Genomic DNA, 17,516 nt, shown 5'->3' with positions numbered 1-17,516 from the left:
AGAACATGAGTGGCATTGATCGCTGTGATCAAATGATTTCATATTATAGTACTCCAAGGAAGTCACTTCGTTGGTATGTCAAAATATTTTTTCCACCTCCTTGATGCATCTCTCTGGAATAGCAAGTACATTCTATGCAAGAACCGGGGAAGTAAGATAACCTATTTGGATTTAAGAAACACAATCATAGCACACTTCCTTCAAGTACAGCCAACGCCACAACGCCCTGTTCGACCTAGGGCCTAATGAACAGCACAGACTCGTGAAGGGGGACCGAAGAGTAAGATGTCGTCAGTGCTTCAAGACTCAGAAGAAGAGGAAGGCAACGATTTACTATTGTGAAGTTTGCACAGATAACAGTGACAACAAAATTGGACTTTGCGCAGCCCCATGTTTTGGAGATTGGCATAAGGAGTAATCAAGAACTAAAAACTTGTTCTTTTTTATTCATCTCGTTTAGCCTATATATGTAGTTTGTAAAATAAACACAAGTTTTTTTGTACAATATCGTTTTTATTCAAACAACAAACAAAAATAAAATAAAGATGGCAATTATAGATGTGTAATAGATTTTCTAAATACACATTTTTCTTGACAGTCACACATATGTGACGGTCGGTCTGCAGCAGATTATCACAACGCTGTGGCCCGACGTCACGCATGCGTGACGTTAAAAAAAAAGAACCTTAGAACTAAAAAAATGGTTAATATAGTAAATTAAGCATTTTTTAATTGACATAAATTTGAAATATAAATGAGTTTTAACAAAAAAAGAGTTTCAGTCTGAGGTTATGGTAGTTTACTTTTGCACTGGCCTGTAGTGAAACTTACACGTTACGTGACGCTCGGTAGCGAACGTGTTTAAACTTATAATATTTAACTCAAAATGGAAGATTTTACAAAAAGTTTTTAAGAAACACTGAAATATATGGATATTTTTAGATAAACAATTGTAATACCAAATATATTTTCCTATAATAAATTATAACTGGATAGAGCAGGTTTTTACTAAGCACCACCCCACGTATTTAACTGCAGTTTATTAAACAGCATTTAACAAATGTGAGTACTAGCTCATTGTTTCAAATTTTCTACACTTGTTATACGATGTGTTTGGGTGCAGTTTATGTTTTGTCCAAATTGATTTTTTATTTTCTCTTTGTATAGTAACAAAACACAACTTTAAAAAAATAAAGTCAATTGGTTTACTCAATGTTTATTACTTTGAATAAGTTGATTTACTAAATATAATAACAAAAAAAAAATGAATTAAGTTAAACTTAATTTATTAATATTTTAGCTGAATATTACATTTAAAACCTCAAAGTATTAAATTACTGTTGTTTTATTGTATTTAGTTAAAGCATCTCATTTACTCTAAGGAAAATACAATAATACAACTGTGTCAACTAATGAATTTTATATCTAATAATTGGTTACAGTACATAAACAAATGAAACAATCGATATTAAGCTAACGTAATCGTACATCATCACTGTACATCATGAAAGGTTTGTCCTCAAGGGTAATAGACCCAGTGCCACAAGGGTTAATTTATAGCAATATATTGATTGTTATAACTTAAGTTGACCAAGATCAAAACGAGACTTTAAATCTGCCTGTAAAATTTTATAGGCAATAAATAGGAAAAACAAATCCAAGTTAATCAAATGTAGTAGAAACAGTTCCGATAAAAATATTGCGAGACCAAAATATTACTTGTTAATACCTATAATAGTTAAAAAATTACATAAATTTAATAAATTAATACTAAAATACTCACCACTAACGTAAGAGAAAACATAGATAATCAAACTGAGCAATGGTAGCCAACTAAGAGAATCGACATTAAAATTGTTACATTTTAGCCAAAAGTATACTCCAAGACCTCCCTGTAAAAATTAATATAGACAGAGTATTAAATATTATGAACTTTCCATAAATTTAACAAATTAATAAACACTTAGCTGATGAAATTTTGGTAGTATGTAATATACCAAATACATGCATCTCAACTAAAATTAAAGGTTTATAGCACAACTTGTACAATTAACTCACCAAAGTTATCATTTCTGGAGAATGCCAGGAGATTACCAAACAATATACCTTTCATGAAAATAATATTGTATTTGCGATGATTAAAATGTTAAGTTATGCACAGAGATCTTAAGAAAAATAAGGTTCTTAAAGAGCAGAAATCCTTGGGATCAAGAGCACGTTGTGAACTTGGTAATCCAGTTTTCCAGAGAAGACTAGAGTGAGATAAAGTTCTAGATTCCCTCAGGCAAGGAGAACACAAGAGGTCAGATGCCTCTTGGGACAAGAATATGAGTCATAAGTATTGATCAGACATAATGGTCTATTGTCCTTAAGGATGCTGAGGTTGATGTAGAGGTTGACTATCCTTATTGCAGAATGATTAGAATATGAAGCTTATAAATTGCACTTAGTCCTGTAATAATCTTAGCGCTGCTTCCGGAGTGACAGGATATTCAAGATGGGTAAGGTTAGGGGGTAGGGGCCGCCTCCTGTCGAGATCCATGAGGAAGAATTAGGGCACTAATCTCAAAGTCATGTCCTTCCAGAAGAAGGGGAGGCCAGCTCTGAACTAGCCTCTCCAGGCAAAGCAGGCAACACCTTTGTTGAGGCTAGCAAGAACCTCTGATAGTTAGAGAACGAACCCCAACAAACTCCAACAGTAATCTCCCGCAGTATACTAGACCTATCGAATTGCCCTTGCACCCCAGAATCTTGACATTTCCGGTTAGTTATGTACCACTACTACACATCCATAAAGTTGCCCAGATTTAAGTGACACATTGGTTTTTGCTGTGCTCAGTAGTAGGTTCAACTGGAAGGTATAAACCAGCCAGAAGTGATCCCATGGTTATATGATGTTTATGTTACAATTTGTGTCCATGTCAGTGTTTTGTTAAATTATTGAAGAAACTCTTTGATAGTGTAGGTTTAACACTCCAGTAGCCAGTGTCTTAAGGAAGTTTTGAAGGTCGTCTCTGGCAATCCTCTTAGGGATTCGGGTAGAATGTCGAGGAACATTGCTCCTGATACGAAGGTTTTTTCTCAAATAGGCTGAGATGATGTTGATGTAAGAGGAAGTTACTTTCTTGTGTCTGGTGTTGTAGTTGTGACTATCAGTTGCTTGCCCTGTTTTTGTAGGTAAGAGGATTGTCTCTTGAATGTAGATTGCTACAACAGTCAGGATTCTCAGTTCCTTGAAGCAGTGGCGTAGCTACCTTGGGTGGCATCCGGTGCGGAAGTTGGTGGTGACATCCCATCAAAAGTAAAAAGCAATAAATTTTATATTATAAAGGTCATGGATGATTTATTATTTATAATATTGAAGAAATAGCAAAAACAATAATAACTAGTACCTACAGAAAAGGAATTTTCTTCTTTCTAGCTTTGACAGCTGCAAAACTCAGCAATAACTTCCTCAAACTTTATATTTTTTATTGCCTCGTGTTCGAGTATACCCAGATTGCTAAGGTGCGATTGGGTCATTGATGCACGCAAATAGTTTTTTATTAGTTTTAATTTACTGAAACTCCTCTAACATAAAGCTACGGACACGCAACAACACACTTCACGAAACAAGTGAGAAATGTTGCAACTGAAACGTCAAAAATCGTGAGTATGGGACGGGGAATTCCCCACGACAGCAGCAGGCTCTATTGCTGGAATCCCGAATTATACATAGAGCTGAGCTAGTGCTAGTGGAGGAATTCCCAAAAAAGAAAACTTTTGTGCCAGCGATTTTTGTTTGTTTGTACATTGTTCTTAAAGTTGAGAGAAAGTAAAAAAGTGACACCCGGTCACCGCCCCCGCTGCCCCCCCTTTGCTACGCCACTGCCTTGAAAGCTGCCTGGCAAGTGTCCATTGGGCTAGTCCTTTTAGAGCTCTAATTGTCGTCTTTTGTATAACGAGCACCCTTTAAAGACTTGAGATCGTTATCCATCTCAAGACTATTAAATCATACCTCAAGTGGTATACAAACAAAGAGTAGTATGCTGTCATGGATACTTCAGTACCAAAAAACATAGCCGGCGAGGGAGTCCAAGGGGTCCAGACTCCCCCCCAAATTTTCAATTACTTTTTTAGCAAATGATTATTTTTACTTAAAGAATTCAGTGTTACTGACATGAACTGTTGAAATATCATTCTCAACAGGGTCAAGAACTTTTTAAAGAACAAAATGGGGAATGAGTTGTTGAGTGCACTTGCCTTACTTTCTGTCCATTATTGAGGGTATTTTGAGCAATCATTGGTTGAGTATATACAAGTCTGGCACGAGAACAGAGCCTTCTGGCACTCCATTGCTCACTAATAGTTGTTCGGATTTTACTTTTGTCATAGTATTATTTGTAGTTTGGGTAAGTTCTATCTATTTTCTGTTGCTTAAACAGCTTTTGAACCAATCTATTTTCTTATCATTTATTCCCAGAGTTTGCAGCTTTTTCTAATGAGGTTTCAAATCTAAACACTCAAATCCTTTGCTAAAGTCCAGGTATATACTTGTAGCTATATGTCCTTATTCCAGTTTGTTAATGATGGCTTAAATTATTTTAACAATTGCAGTTGTTGTCGACCTGAATTTCGTACAACTGTGTTGTCTTAGTACTGTTTGAGGTGGTCCAGCAATCTGATTAGGACTATTGGATTTTGGAAAATGTGGAATTGGAATTGGCCGTTAACTAGTAGCTTCATCAGATGCTCCATTATGTATTTTGGTAAATGTTTGCAAGTTTTAGCCGGGAAAAGTTTCTTTTGGGTAATGATTTCATCTTTGCTATGTTTGAGCAATTTTTTAAGAGAACCCCATTCTCTCCTGTATTTTCTGTTTTAATGTATATATGATGTTTTTAATTTCTTGTTCATTTCCTTCATGAAAAATTAGTTTTTGATATTTGAGATAGTGGTTTGGTTCTATTCTGTGTGTTAACTGTTCTTCGTTCGATTGTTGAAAAGTGTGCTATCAGCAATTGTTGTAGTACCAAAAGATTTATTCAAGTAATTGGGAATGTGGGTAGGAGAGTTTGAGATTTCATGTTTTATTTTCAAGCACTCTAGTTGACTTACTGTATCTCTGTTCTTTCTGTCTTTCACTACGTTTCAATTTTCACGTGGCTTTTGACTTGTCAGATCTTTCAATACACCAGATATGTGGAACCTAATGGTTCAGATAACTAATCTACCCACAAACGTATCCTTAGAAGGGAGTAAATGAAGCAAGGGCAGTATATATGAATAGCGTTGATTTTCCGTAGTAACTATTCCTCTCCTGTATCCATACTTTTACTTGTATGTAAAATGTAACTATGGAATTTCATTTCCATTACTGTCACTGTAAGCAAATTAGGAAGATCCACAAATCCTACAGCAATACTGATTTCAGAAGTACACGCACTCCAGAATACCACAAATCAAGGGCATTTTGTACCTCTTGGGATGTCTAAGTAGAGACGGAGGCCTAAAGACTGAACTGGGCCTCTTCAGAGAGAATCGGAGACTGTGACAGGATACATCATAGGATTGAAGCCCACAAAATCTATGTTCTAGGTAATATCGTAAAAGTGTATCCATAATGGACGAACATTGTTCAACAAAAACCGCCAGTGAACGTTTTATTGTTCACTGGCGAATGTTTTATGTTCAATAAGTGTGGAAGCCTTGATAAACTCTATTGGGGGTAGTGAGGTGCCATATTTGTTCGCCCAGAATGCGCACCTTGTGCGCAAAACTTTGCTGAGTTCGGTGAAGAAACCCTTGTGTTGAAGACATTGCAGTCTGTTTTTTGCTGAAAATTGTTTGTTGTATGTACATCGTACTATGGTTATGATTACTATGAGTAAAAAACAGGTTTCAGACAAAGAAGAAAACTCTTCTATTGATATTGTTATACGAACAAAATAGTTTACTATGGAGTCCATGAGAAGAAAGTTATAAAATGAAGAAAAAACATTTACAAACAATTTAAAATCAAGTTAAAAACAATTGCTACTGGAACAGATTTAGTGAAGAAGATAATTAACACTCTGTTAGCATAGTACAGATAAGAGAAAAAAAATGCTGAGATGAAGCCAGACATAGGAAGAGACAAAAAAAAAACCCAGTGGGATTTTAAGCGTTTTGCATTTTAAGTGACAAATATGCATCAAAACCTTACAATACAATCTGAAGAGGAAGGAAGATAGTGATATAGTAATTTATACTGATGACCAAAAAAAGATTTCAAACAAAGACGAAACTTTAAGATTGTGAAAGCTGGGAATTAAAATAGGGATTGACAGGAAGAAAAATATTGTCTGTTTCGGAAATATGTATTCTGAATTGAAATTCAAGACCTATTAATGTTATTAGCAATTCAAAATCAACATTCAAGTAAATTTAAAGGACTGGCAATCATCTGTTAAGTTTGCTCTAGTATTTACCACCGACGATGCCTTTGATAACTGATAAATATTTGCAGTAGAAACCACAGTACAAGCAAGAATTTTTTTAGATACAGAAGCAGGGTACGTCCAGTCATAATCTCTAAAAGATCTTGTAAGTGGAAACATTACTCTTTCATTGTAACTTTTATTCTCATAATTTTTTTATGTTTTTTGAGCTCACAAATCAATGTCTAGAGGGGAACACACATCTGTATAGTCTAGGCATTCAGTTGAGTTGCTTTGTTTACTTACTAATCTAATCTTGAGATAAACCAGTCATAATTATTGATCTAATTATTTAAAAAATAATAATTAACAATATTCAACTGCACAAACTTACCATTCCTAAAGTAGTACCACATAGTGATACTATCAAGGGCTTCTTGTACCCATAAGACTTTACAGCAATGGGACACACAAACCCAGCGGCAAATTTGACAAGACCCAGGATCAAAGAAGAAGTGCTACTGGAAAGATCTGCTCCAGTCATCTCAAAGATGTTCTGCATGTAGAAGAGCACAATGGTTACACCACAGAGCTGCTGTAAGGTGAGAAGAGTACAAATGGTCGTCAGGGCACGACGGTTTCCTTTGCGATGTGAACAAGTCCATAACAGAAACTGAATTCGTCTGGTTCTCAGATATGTATTTCTGCAATGTAACAAGTCAGAGATTCAATATTTTTACTATGAAGTTATATAATACCCGTGGCATCGCCCACAATTTCTATGCAACGTTCTGTGTATTTGTTTGAATAGCTCCCACGATTTCAGTAACACTTGAACTATTTTAGATCCATGTAGAGGAACTCCAAAGTCTAAGTCCATTGTTTTCATAGTGAAAGCACTTGTGATGTGATTTGATAGGGTCCTGTGATATTTTTAAAGTGGATTTAGTCATATATCATATCCATTTTACAGCGTATATTGATCAAGAGAACCAAAAGTTTAAGCAAAATTGTGAGTAATTCTTATTTTAGGTTTTGCACTTCTAGTTCAAATTAATTATATTTCCAACGCAAAATTGGAGTTTGTTATTTTGCCCTGAGAAACAATATAAATAGATCTTTATATAATTTTGTAATGAGGTTGGAACAAAAAAATATAGTTTTCTAAATTGTATGAATATAGATATTGTTGTTGAAAATTAATAACTAAAATTAGCATCGATAATACTAACACGTTTCAATACTTACAGTATGACGGTTGCCATACATATGTAAAGATAATACAATACAGTTAAGTTCTCGCTTCCCAATCCATGTTCAAAATATCATACTATTTCCTCGGTCCAGTCTAGGAATTATATCAGTATTTATATATTACCAAACCTACACTTCACTCTTACATTGCCCCCATTAAATATTTTATTTCTATTCTCCTACAATTATATTGCTACCTTGATTGAAAACTATTCACAAATAATCCTAATCCTAATAATATTATAAATTCTAAAGTAAGTTTGTTATGCTTTCACGCTAAAATTATTCAACCTGTTGTACTGAAATTTTAAATGGACATTCCCAAGTTCCCTGGGATGAACATAGGCCTATTCTTATCTTGTAAATTCTTTCAGGCTACGCCCCGCTGGTATTTCAAGAAGAAAAATATCGTATTTTGGTCTGTAAAGTTCTGTAATGTGAGTTCATAGAGCCGAGCCGGTTAAATGCATACAACTGTTATTTGTAAACATAGTATTATGTCAGTACGACCATATGGAATGGGAAGTAAGAAATTTACTGTATCATGTATGTATATATTTATTTATTGTTTCTCAGGGTAAAATAGCAAACTCCAATTTTGCGTTTGAAATATGATACATTTGAATTAGAAGGGCAAACCATTAAATAAGAATTAATCACAATTTTGCTCAACCTCTTGTCCTCTTAATCATGAAAAATGGGTACCTGACGCATTATATATGACTAATTCCACCACAAGTATATCATAGTACACCACATGTAATTTCACTATGAAAACTATGAACTTAGGCTTTGGAGTTCCTCTACATTAATCAGAAATAGTTCAAGTGTTACTGAAATCGTGAGAGTTTTTCAAACAAATACACGGAATGTCGCTTGGAAATTGCGGGCGCGAAGCCGCGGCTATAAAATAGCCTATATTGCACATTATAGAAAAATACAGGTAATGGTTTACCTGTATGGCCTGAAGTTCATTTTCTACGTATGACGGAGACCTGTTCTCCCTGAGCCAAGAAAGCGTGTCTCTTGCACGAACTGTTTGGTTGTTCATGACTAGAGCGTAAGGAGAGTTTGGCAGCAATGGAAACAGGAAGAAGAAGAATATACAGAGGCCGACCAAGATGTAGTGGAGAACTGCGTAGCTGACAAACGGTCCAACGGCGTACATGAACAGGCTCCCAGTAGCCACGGAGATAATCAATGCTGTGTTCAGAACTCCTCGCACGGAATCCTGGAATAGATTGTACTCTGGATTCAATTCATGGATAGATAAAGTTCCAGTAGCTATGGAGATAATAATTGCTGTGTTCAAAACTCCTCGCACGGAATCCTGGAATAGATTGTACTCTTTGGATTCAATGCATGGATAGATAAAGTTCTAGTAGCTATGGAGATAATCATTGCTGTGTTCAGAACTCCTCGCACGGAATCCTGGAATAGATTGTAATCTTTGAATTCAATTCATGGACAGGTAAAGTTGAATTGTTGAACCGTTCTCAGTAAACATAATCAGCGCTTTTTTTTAAAGTAAATTATACACACAGAATCATGTTTTACTATGTCGTTATTGTAAAATGATATGCTGTGTATAAAGAGAATGGTGAAACCATAAAAATAGAGTTTTCCTGAAGACAAAAATCACTTTCTGAAATAAAATTGAAATCAAGTTTAACGCTGCAGTTTGAGATAGTTTTTACTAGACTTAAATTGTAACTCGTTCTTGCTGACAAAGTTGATTGTTCTAGCAAGATTACTAGATTCCAAAATTTGCATAAACACAATAAATTGATAAGAACCGTCATAGAAGTTATCGCTATGACAGGCGAACATTAAAAACTAATATGTATATTTCTGGGTTTTTGAAATACATCTAATCAAGTGGTTAAACACACGTTCGGTTTAGTTTTGGACCACTTTATTTTGATTAACTTATAGATCCTTCATCATTTCATCATCAAGTACAGACTTACATAATACTGGACATTACCTCAGAGATCTCCGCGATGTACAAGGGAATTGAGGAGAAGGAAATGCCCCAAGAGACCCCAGACATGAATCTGCCCACAGAAAGGAGCATGACATCTCTGGTAGCCGTTAGCAAAAGGCAAGAGCCGGTCATGAACCCCATATTGAGGGCCACAGTCCCCTTGCGGCCCAATCTGTCCACAAGAGCCCCAGAAATTAAAGGGCCCCGCCATGGCACCCAGAGATAATGTGGAAGCTATTGTACTGGCATCTGAGTCGGATAATTTGAGCTTCACCAGAACTGGTGACGACCACGCGTAGATCGCACCGCATATTAAATACACGATGTTCACTGAAAGAGAAATACCTGAGTTAAACTGAATGAATGAATGAATAACGTATGTTCCAGCAATATATATATATATTATATATATATATTATTCATTAAATTTGTATAATGGCAATAGCCGAATTTAATTTATTTCAATAAAACATTGAATCGCAAAAAGTACTTGCTCCGCCGGGACTCGAACCCGGATCTCTCACTTGCCGGGTGAATGTGCTACCATTACACCACAGAGCCCTCACTTTTTACGATTCAATTATTTCGTATTTGGCCGTTTTCTTTCACATATGTGTTTAAATAACCAAAAACATTGAATTTTGTATATAAATATAAATATAAAAGTACTAGAGCAAGTATAGAACAACTGTAGGGAGAAAATACGCAAGAGTCCCTAGGCTCAGCAACACAAACTCATGGACATCTCTGTTACGTCTGTTAAAAAGATTCTGAAAGGGTCTAATTTTAAGCCTTATAAAGTTCATTTGGTGCACGAACTCAACGAAGTTGATTTCGATCGATATTACAGAAAACTGATAGTTCCTTCAAAAAGTAGATTTTTATGTGTAGTATTGATGTACCAAATCTTGTTCATTTATCTGTTATCGTTTAGAAAATATTATACCAGTTGTATATATATATATATATATATATTACACAATCCTTTCTTAGATTAAATATTATTATGTATACAGCAGCTTATATATAGAAGAATATGTAAGATAAGCGTAACGAATAGCACAATAAATAACTTATGACAATGCTGGAAAGCCTACATGGCCAATCTGCCTGTGCGTAGGCCTAGTTGCATCTTGAAATAATACGCTAATGTAGCATCTGCAGATCATACAATTAGACAGTAATTCTAAAAGATTTCTGACGTCAAGATGGAGAAATTGGATTTATAACCAACATTTGTGTAACCATGATTGTTAATCATCTTTGACTGAACAGGGTCCTGAAACATTTTGGAGACGTTTTGGAATCCTGAGGTCCCAACGTTTGCTAATCATGTGCTGTTATAGATAGCTTCATCATTGATGGCAACACAGAAGTCTGAGAAAGGCCAATTACCAATTGGCTCTTTATATGACACAGACAATAAAGTTTGGAGGGATCATATCTGTGGATTAGAATCCTTCCCATCCCCTAACTTTACCCCTTACTTCTTGTTAAATTTGAGTGACCGAACTGACGGACCAAGGGATCAAGAACTGTCGAAAAAAGGTCGTCCTCGTTATTTATCTTCGAAGAGCACATTCAGATAATATTAATACAAACTTGTGACTAGGAAGCCCTCAAAGTGAGGAAGTAATTTGGAACAGTTCAGTTAGATGATAAGGTAAGAATCGTTGCAGGAAGATGCAGGATTGTGAAGGAAGATGTTCTATTTCTAAATAAAGATGTAAATTAGATAACTCCTGGGCGTTCTCTTGATGCATCCGACGTACGGTTCGGTAGAGGTGATACTCTAGACTTGTACGAGTATGTACCACCATCTCAGGGTCGGCCTTAGTTTTTAGTGTAATCTTTTATTTTTACAGGACCCCTAAATTTTTCACCCTCTTCCTACTCACTGTAATCAGGACTACTCCATACATCGTGTAAACGCAGTAACCTTATTACCTTACCTACTAAAAAATTAGAAAATAAAATAAAAATTAGCCTAATAATAAGTAAAGACAAAATTACCATCGAAAAAGGTTTCAGTTTAAATTTGTTCGGATATTTGAAAACGACTTTCAATTATAAAATAATAACAATGGTTCATAACCACAAGTTTTATATTCTAATTTTTTTTTACAGCCTTAAACAATGTTACATTTAATGTTCCGAATAATAAAACTCTACATAAAGCCTCATTATCCGAAGCCCAGCCTTAAAGTTCTTCCGAGGATTTTTTATAAACTCAGACAAAAGGAGGTGCCTAAAATCTGACATAATAAATTCATATTTTACCTCTACAACGCCTACGTTTCTTTTAAAATTAAAAGACCCAACAAATGTAAGTCTTACACCAAATAGCTCACCATTCTTTATTAAGAGATGCAAATTATATTGTAACTCTCTTGGAAACTATTTTAGCTAGAAACCGGCTAAGCGTTGTGTTATTTACTTTCTTTGGAGCGAACTGAAAAACTGTCGAAAACAACTTTATGCAAAAACTCTATCCTTTTACTAATGATTTTGCCGGATTTTAACAAACTCATCTAAGTTATTCAGAAAAAAGTGTTGCTTCAAAACGCAAAAAGAAAATCATCACATAACTAAAAACTTGTAAAATTACAAATCAACGGTATTATACAGCAAATAGAGAATCAAACTTACAGATAACAACGCTTGTGTAGAGATGTATTCGCCTGGGCTTAACACTGGTATTGTTACAACCATTCCCAACTGTACTATATTGAGGCTTCCTTGGCGTTCGTCATGTCAGAGCAACCTCATATGTCACAAACCCAAAGTGGTGCAGGAGATGAGTCAATACGAGCGCGAGCAGTTGGACTGAGAACGAAGGTCGCTCTAGTGTCACATATATAATATCCTCATGTATTATCTATCTTATCTTACTAAGAACATCAAACAAAGTTAAGATTGCGTAGAATTTTTAAAACCCAAACAAATATTTATATTAAAGAAGATGTGAACATTTAAAAATCGCGAATTGGTGTGGACTGTTTCTGAATTATTTATTGGATAGAATTGATTAATAAACCGACCGGGTTAATCTGATTGGTGTTATTTTATTATATAAAATAGGAATAGATTCATAACATTTGACATTATTAAACAATGTAAGAGTACGCTAGGGCTAGACCACGTGTTGTCTTGTTACAATCTACATGCTTTGCTGTAAGGGTAGAACGAGGTACACGCTCCATCATCGAAATCGATGTTGCTGAAATAGAAAAAGGTTGGAAGTACGCTAGGGCTAGACCACGTGTTGTCTTGTTACAATCTATGATATGCTGTAAGGGTAGAACGAGGTACATGCTCCATCATCGAAATCGATGTTGCTGAAATAGAAAAGAAGGTACAAGGTTGGAAGTACGCTAGGGCTAGACCACGTGTTGTCTTGTTACAATCTATGATAATGCTGTAAGGTTAGAATGAGGTACATGCTTCGTCATCGAAATCGATGTTGCTGAAATAGAAAAAGAAGGTACAAAGGTTAGGACTACGCTATAACACGTGTTGTTTGTTACAATCTACATGCTTTGCTGTAAGGGTAGAACGAGGTACATGCTCCATCATCGAAATCGATGTTGCTGAAATAGAAAGAAGGTACAAGGTTGGAAGTACGCTAGGGCGAGACCACGTGTTGTCTTGTTACATCGATGTTGCCCAAATAGAAAGAAGGTACAAGGTTGGAAGTACGCTAGGGCGAGACCACGTGTTGTCTTGTTACAATCTATATGATATGCTGTAAGGTTAGAACGAGGTACCATGCTCCATCATCGAAATCGATGTTGCTGAAATAGAAAAGAAGGTACAAGGTTGGAAGTACGCTAGGGCGAGACCACGTGTTGTCTTGTTACAATCTATATGATATGCTGTAAGGTTAGAACGAGGTACACGCTTCGTCATCGAAATCGATGTTGCTGAAATAGAAAAGAAGGTACAAGGTAGGACTACGCTATACCATGTGTTGTTTGTTACAATCTACATGCTTTGCTGTAAGGGTAGAACGAGGGTACATGCTCCATCATCGAAATCGATGTTGCTGAAATAGAAAAGAAGGTACAAGGTAGGACTACGCTATACCACGTGGTTTGTTTTGTTACAATCTACATGCTTTGCTGTAAGGGTAGAACGAGGTACATGCTCCATCATCGAAATCGATGTTGCTGAAATAGAAAAGAAGGTACAAGGTAAGACTATGCTATACCACGTGTTGTTTGTTACAATCTACATGCTTTGCTGTAAGGGTAGAACGAGGTACATGCTTCCATCATCGAAATCGATGTTGCTGAAATAGAAAAGAAGGTACAAGGTAGGACTACGCTATAACACGTGTTGTTTGTTACAATCTATACATGCTTTGCTGTAAGGGTTAGAATCGAGGTACATGCTCCATCATCGAAATCGATGTTGCTCAAATAGAAAAGAAGGTACAAGGTTGGAAGTACGCTAGGGCTAGACCACGTGTTGTCTTGTTACAATCTATATGCTTTGCTGTAAGGATAGAACGAGGTACATGCTCCGTCATCAAAATCGACGTTGCTCGTGTAACAAAAAGATGCATGCAACATTTCAAAGTTTGCGACCCAACTCCCTAAGTGATAAATTATATCCGGACGCATGTAAACAGGATTTAAAAAATATCCTGCTAAGTTTTAAACAATTGCATATAGAAACAGGAATTTTAAAAATATTTCCAGTTTACTTAATCCAGTTTGACTTTAGGACGCATTCTAAGTTCAGAGGGGTGTACAAAAGGTGTTCATAAATTAAAAACTTTAAATAAATAAACCCACTATTTGCAATGCATTGTTGGAAAGGAAGAGAAAAAAAATCAAAAATTCAGTGTAACAGCAAGTCTAATTTTGATTTTGTATAGGTTGATGTAAAGGAAGAATAAATTCATATAAAACATGAAATTTCTGATAGGTTAACCAGAATAAGTGGTGGTAGTGTTGTTGGTATTTAAATGATTCTTAAAATGCTAAAGAATGAATTAAAAAAAAAAATTTTTATAAGCATATCAAGGTCCTTTAGTTACCCTTGATATGTTTGGGATTTGTGTGCTTTCGTTGCCAATTTTGCACATGCCTATCTGAATTTTCCATCTATCAAATGTTGGTGGAGAATTGCATCTACGACGAACTTTGGCGTCGTTAACCTTCGAGGAGTTGCATATACAAAAAGAGGAGGCCATTCAGGAAAGAGATTTAATTGCTTAATCAGCGTTTTATTGCAGTAATTCTTTGGCGTACTCTAGCGCTGATGCGCCTTCATAGTCTTCAATACCACCGGTCACACAGTGGTGTATACAGTTGTTCCATATTGCACAGTGAAGGGATCTTCCAGCAAAGATGAAATTTACAAAGTTGTGCGTAGTAAAAAGGACCAAGGAATGTGGTGAAGTTGATTATTGGTAAGTTCGTTCACTAACTGCGAATCAAAAAAACTGATTTTGCTCAAAAACTTCAAACTGTCACGTACACTCTTATTAGTACTTATATTGACTCATGTTTTATTTAAAATCTGCATGAAATTTCTTATTAGTTTTTTAAATATAATTAAAAAATGTAGATGAAGACGATCTTCTGGCAAGTTTTATAACGGCACTGTAACATCACTGTTGCAAAAACAACAAAACTAATTTCACCATTGAATTCAACAATTCTTTCTGTTTGAAAATGGTATATAAATACGTGGTGGCAGTATTTATATATGAACATTCAAACACGTGCGTGTTAGATCGACATTATAATGTCGATTGTCATTTCTAGAGTTTAAAACTCGAAAACTGTACACCTTATTTTTCTTTGTATAATTATTGTAAATATAAACATTAAAAATATATGTTTAAATACGCATCCAAACTTTTTTTGGGGGTTTTCTTGTACATTACATACGTGTTGAATATGCAACCGACATATTTAAAAAAAGGTATAAATTTCTTTAATGAATAATAAAAACATAAAAAGCTATAAATGTTTTAGGATGCGTATAAAGCTACGATTGAAAATGAAAACGTAAAAGTATTTTTAGGTTTAACAGTGTCCTTGTGGAGCTAAAATCAAGACACAGCCAGTTTTCAGGCGTTCTAAAGTGAATTACACCAGGAACAATGTTTGCACGACATATTACATTAAACGTTAACAAAAACACATTACATTAAACAACGGGAAGTTGAGTGTGGCTGAGGTTTCCTCTATTCATTATCTTATCGACTAAATCCGTTACAAGGAAACGATATTTCGGACCAAACTGTATTCTCGGAAAAAAAGCCTGAAAAATAGCCTGCTGTTCAAGTTGCAAGTGACCTTACCGGCTACTTCCGGTCTCTGGACCACTTCCGGCCGACATTCAGGCCGCTCTCGCCTCACCTGACTACTCACTGCAGGGCAGGATCTGCGTTCGACGACGAACTTTCAAGTAGCTTCTGAGTGGTGACATCTGGACAAGCATTTCCAAATTCGTCAACCTAGCTCATCATCAAGGTGTACGCAACTTGTCAGCAGATCCTTCTTTGGAATTTTGGATTGGAGACGATTTAAAATATAAAATACTGATTGTGTAAGAAATTGTATTAGAGTAATCCAAAAAAGTTTGAGCCAAAATTTGAGCGCCAATTCGGGAAAGTGTTTTGCTTTCACATGACCTTGACAACAGGCCGGATGGAGAATGGCGTGAAAGCAGTGCCTACAGCTTGCTGAAAGGGCGCAGACTATACACGTTAACATGCAAGACCTGCATAACTGAGTCTGTTGAATGAGATATGAGCGGAATTCATTTCTCTTTTTCGATATCTCATGAAAGCGAAAGGATTGGAATGAAAGCCAGGCTATAGACTACTACACGACTTTTCTGATAATTTACACTTATGAAAAGGTTCATACAAAATTCTAATCAAAATAAATAACTATTTGAATTTTTATTGACCCAGTGATATTGATAAGTATGCAATTTTACATGACGGAAAAGGGGCGAATCGTTTGAAGAGAGGAGGTGTAACAATTGAATGCTTTATGTATTTTAAGTGGACCTTCCCAAAAATAAACAACGTGTAAGGAGATTGAAATAATTTTTAAGATGAATTCTTGGCGAGAAGACTCTGGGACGCTGTTTACATATTGTCGAGAAAACCGCTTTTTTGGTAGACCACTAAAATGGGAAAAGAAGACCGTTCATAAAGTTACAAATGAGAAAGCACTTATAATGAAATTTAATTTTTCTTACGAGCGTTTCTTTATTAAAAAAAAATGAAATAAATGCAAAACGTACCCTTACCTGTATCTTAGTTTAGTTTTATCAAATATGCACCACTACATTTTTTAAGTTTGCTTTCACAATTTTTCATTAAAGGTGAACGCTTAGCAGAATATACAGCCTCATGGGGTAATTCCCATGTCTATGGGGAGTGGCGTTATTTATAAATGAGAAAGAATAATATGATAGGGTATATACTCCCTAGTATATATATATATATATATATATATATATATATATATATATATCATATATATATATAATAATAAATAGCTAAAGCGTTTTTCTCCGTGAGTTCCTAAACTTGAACTAATCCTGAAAGGCGAGCAACAACTTATTGAAAGGTAAATGAGGAGCAAAATTCAATATCACATGTGAATTTCAGGGCTAACAACATGTGTATATTTACAATTTTAAATTATAATATTTTCAAAAGTCCCCACGTACTTAATAATAAAGTTGTAAATTTAGAGTAAATTTTAATATAAATTGTTTTTTACATAACCAAAGCACATTTGATGCTTTTAATAGAATGCTTTGGCAGTTATAACAGAATGTTTTCTTAACTCTCAGGACAAAGGTCATACCACGTTATTGCTCAGGTCAAGACAAAAATA

General features: G+C 35.3%; 1 long non-coding RNA gene and 1 pseudogene across 1 annotated transcript; both read right to left on the bottom strand.

The window, feature by feature from the left end:
• Nucleotides 1–1,829: 1,829 nt before the first annotated feature.
• On the bottom strand, nucleotides 1,830–7,042 carry LOC124374541. The gene is made up of 2 exons (XR_006923570.1): nucleotides 6,793–7,042; nucleotides 1,830–1,892 (listed from the first exon to the last, which is right to left on the bottom strand). It is a non-coding gene; the product is annotated as an uncharacterized LOC124374541 (long non-coding RNA).
• Nucleotides 7,043–7,051: 9 nt separating this feature from the next.
• On the bottom strand, nucleotides 7,052–9,969 carry LOC124374542 (annotated as a pseudogene).
• Between the last annotated feature and the right edge of the window lie 7,547 nt (nucleotides 9,970–17,516).

Source organism: Homalodisca vitripennis, unplaced genomic scaffold, assembly GCF_021130785.1.
Source record: "Homalodisca vitripennis isolate AUS2020 unplaced genomic scaffold, UT_GWSS_2.1 ScUCBcl_8955;HRSCAF=17276, whole genome shotgun sequence".
Lineage (NCBI taxonomy): Eukaryota > Metazoa > Arthropoda > Insecta > Hemiptera > Cicadellidae > Homalodisca > Homalodisca vitripennis.
Note: the sequence above shows the minus strand (reverse complement) of the source record. Positions and strands in the feature narration are given on the sequence as shown.